This window comes from Dipodomys merriami, unplaced genomic scaffold (genome assembly GCF_024711535.1).
Source record: "Dipodomys merriami isolate MVZ:Mamm:240054 unplaced genomic scaffold, mDipMer1.0.p SCAF_24, whole genome shotgun sequence".
NCBI classification, from domain to species: domain Eukaryota; kingdom Metazoa; phylum Chordata; class Mammalia; order Rodentia; family Heteromyidae; genus Dipodomys; species Dipodomys merriami.
In genome coordinates, this window is record NW_027203826.1 from 15,456,822 (window position 1) to 15,460,938 (window position 4,117).

Here is a 4,117-nt window from a genome sequence, read left to right on the forward strand (position 1 = left end):
GAGTATGCACTATCTAATCAGGCCCTGGCTCCTATGGTGTTTTGGCTCCTGTCTCATTTAATCTTCAAAATTTCACCATGTGGCATGGATAATAAATATTTATTTCAAAACTGGGTGAGAGCTAGAGAAGGGATGACATTGTCCAAAAAGAAATGTGATCTTTACTTGACATATGTAACTATAATCCTTCTCTCTATATCTTTTAAAGTAATTAAAAAATCAAAAATTATTTCAGATATTATTTCAAAAGTGATTTTTCTTCCTTATACAAAAGATCCAAACTGAAATATTTTCAATTTTTTCCCTTATATCTTTGCAGATTACTAGGAAGACTACTGCTTAACTTTCTCTTTTATTATAATATAATTATATAATAAGTTGAGTCAATAGCACACGGATCCCTAAGAAAAGTAGAGTTTTATGCATCTGTTATAAATGTTTTCTATATGTTGTCTGCTTAAGGTGATTGTACTTCATCCTATTTAGTATATGATTCAGTCTCCTATTTAATTGAGACCTTAGTCAGTGTTTTACAAGTAACAATCAGGTTTTGTTTAATCTGCTGGTCACTAACTCAAAATAGCATAAGCCTGCTTTGGGAAAGTGTCAATTTGATTACTGATAAGGTTTTTGTAAAAGCCAAAATAATTTGATATTCTCATATATTATAAAATATAAGTACTTATAGATTCAACTTTAAGTTTGACCTATGAAACATGGTGAGAATAATTTTTCTTCAGGAAGAATTCACAGAATTTTCCTTATGACTTTTGATTTGTTACTTTATTTTCTTTTACATATTCAACCACCATTATTTCTTTATCACTTCAGTAAATAATGTCAGAGAAATTAATGCCTTCAAAACTATATATGTAGATACCAATAATAACAAAAATAGTCCTGTTATAACGATGTTAAAAGAAACACTTTTATAAGCTATTTTAATTTAAAAAACGGCATAGAAATGGAACTACTTTAATTTTAATTACTTAAAATGCTTATAAAAATTATGAACAAAAAATAAAACAATTAAATATCTTGTGTTTAAGTCCATTTTAGAATAATCTTATCACATATCTCTGTTAATATGGAGAATATTATTTCAGAACAGGGATGATTTCAATAGAAAGCAGCTAAGAACACGTCAATTCAAAATTAATTAATACATAGATACCTAACATGTTTGTCCAAAAATCCTTTGATTATTTTCTATGCTTAAGTCAGCTAGTAGCATTAGTTAAACACTATTAGAAGCCAAAGTGTTCAATTTCTGAAGAGATATTTTTACCCTATTTCATCATGTAATTAAAAAAATAACATACATTTTTTGGAAATCACAAAATAAGCAGAAGTAAAACATTTTCTTAATCACTGTGGATTCAAAATATACAATATGTTCATTATTTACATTTAAGGTATAAAATATTTCCAGTAAAACACAGACTAAGCAAGGTATTTGCTAAGTACTTATTGATTTTTGTTGGAAAATGTTAGTAATAATTGGATATCCTTTTAACTTTCACTTCTGGAAAATGTACTTAATATGCCAGTTATATTGCAAATTTTTGAATTTGATGTACATAGCAAGCATTTCTGGCAGCTTGTACATACTCAAAATATTTTGGAAGAACTTGTATGGATTGATGAATAAATCTAACATTAAGTGAGATCACTAGAAGAACAAAAAAGAAACAACAAGATTCTTAGTTGAAACACTAGAAGTGTTAGCTATGCCAAATGAAATATTTATGAGAATAAGAATGATTAGGCAATCAAGGATTAGAGCTCTATATTAGACTTCAAGAGGCAGCACAGGAGTAGGCATTCTTGAGATGCAGTCATTATGGAGAAAACTGGAAATGCTGAAGGGTACGGGATGATTGAGAAGTAGGAGACACAAATGCTTTCAAGATATTAAATGACACCGGTTGGTTTGTGTAAACTAATATCCACCTTTAAAGCATATTCCATTCAAAAACTGATGGAGACATTTTTAATATGAATTAATAATATGCATCTTTAACTCATTTATACCATAGTGCGGTACTGTATTATAATTACGTAAGCAAATGGGATGTGATATAAATACTTTCTCATTAGTGTTGCCATTATATATGTTCTTTTTTATTTATAGGTAAAATTTCATCATGAGCCTTGGAAATCATACATCCAATAATGACTTCATACTTGTGGGACTTTTCTCTTCTTCTCAAGCAAGTCTAGCTTTCTTCTCATGTCTATTTATCACCTATGTTATGACCTTAGCTGAAAATGCTCTCATGATCCTCCTTATTCGAGGAGACTCACGACTCCATACCCCAATGTACTTCCTGCTCAGCCACCTCTCCTTCATGGATATCTTGCATACTTCCAACATTGTCCCCAAGATGATGACCGACTTTCTGTCTGGCAGCAGAACTATTTCCTTTGTGGGGTGTGGCTTCCAGTTGTTTTGGTCTCTTGGTCTACTGGGTGGTGAGTGCCTCCTCCTGGCTGCCATGTCCTGTGATCGCTATGCAGCCATCTGCCACCCACTGCGCTACCCAGTGCTCATGAAGGATGCTGTCAGCAGGCTCATGGCTGCAGGGGCCTGGCTGGTTGGGACCCTCAACTCCATAGTTCACACAGTAAATATCATGAATTTATCCTTCTGTCATTCTAGGGCCATTGATCACTTTTTTTGTGAAATCCCTGCTTTGCTGACACTGTCCTGTGTAGACACATCAAACTATGAAAGAATAATATATATAAGTGGAATTATGTTTCTATTGACCCCTTTCTTCATCATCTCCTTATCTTACATACAAATTTTGCACACTGTGTTCCAAATGAAATCCTCACATGCACAGAAAAAATCCCTTTCCACCTGTTCTTTCCACATGGTTGTGGTTACAATGTACTATGGACCATGTATCTTCACCTATATGAAACCAAGGTCCTACCACACTGCAGGCAAGGATAAATTCTTGGCCATATTTACACCTTTGTCACACCCCTGCTTAACCCCATCATTTATAGCTTTAGGAATAAAGATGTTCTGGCATCTGTTCAAAATATGCTCCAAAGAAACTTTCTTTACAAAAAATGAATAGAAACATGGATACATAATTTAATCTTCCCTTTGAATATGTTATATGTTATATGTTAGGTCTAATGATGGTTTTCTATTATGATACTAATAATTATTATTCCTATTGGATGTGGGACTTCAATTTAAGGCATAGGCACCATTCCTGTGTTCCTTTTGCTCAAAGTTAGTGATCTATGACTTTGATCCACAAGACTACTTCTGCTTTCCTGGACGTTATGTGAAGATAAGAGATTCACAGACTTTCCTGCCCAGGCTGCCCTATGAATTATAATCCTTAGATTTCAGTCTTTTCATTGCCGAGAATTACAGGAATGAGACACCAGTACCCAGTTTTCTATTATTTTATATTTTTGTGTCATTATTGTATCTTGAACTCAATGCCTTAAGATTGACTAGGCTGAATCTCTGAGAACTACACACCACCTCCACTGACAACTATTTACAAAATATATATGTATATATAGTCCTGGTGCTTGAATTCAGGATTTGTGTACTGTCCCTAAGCTTTTGTGCTGAAGAGTAACACTCTGGCACCTGACTCACAATTCCCCTTGTAGCTTTTATTGTGGTTAAGATAAGAGTCATAAACTTGGCTGTCCATAAGGAGTAGAACCATACTCCTCAGAAATCAGCTTCTACATAGTTGGGATTACAGATGTGAGCCACCTGAATCAGGCCATTGCTAACTTCTTGTGTATTAGATGGATTAGATTTTTTTAACTTTTACTTCTCAAGGTGATGTACAGAGGGGTTACAATCAAATAAGTAAGGTAATAGGTACATTTCTTGTCAAACTTGTTACCCCCTCCCTCATTTTTCTCCCACTTACCTCATCTTCCATTTTGTACAGACCATTTCCTACCCAGTGTCTATTGACACAGTGTCTGTTGTATTGGTTGCTCCTTTGTCCTTTGTCTCACCATTTTGTTGTTCCCATTCCCTTCCCTGATTCAGACAAATGTGTAAACAGTATCTAGGGTACCAAAATCAAACACAGTGACAAAAGAGGTAAACCATTGAGGGAAA

At 33.9% G+C, this 4,117-nt stretch overlaps 1 pseudogene; it reads left to right on the forward strand.

Annotated features, from left to right (window-relative positions):
• Positions 1 to 2,147: 2,147 nt before the first annotated feature.
• LOC138835613 (olfactory receptor 2AJ1-like) lies at positions 2,148 to 3,088 on the forward strand (annotated as a pseudogene).
• The last annotated feature ends 1,029 nt before the right edge of the window (positions 3,089 to 4,117 follow it).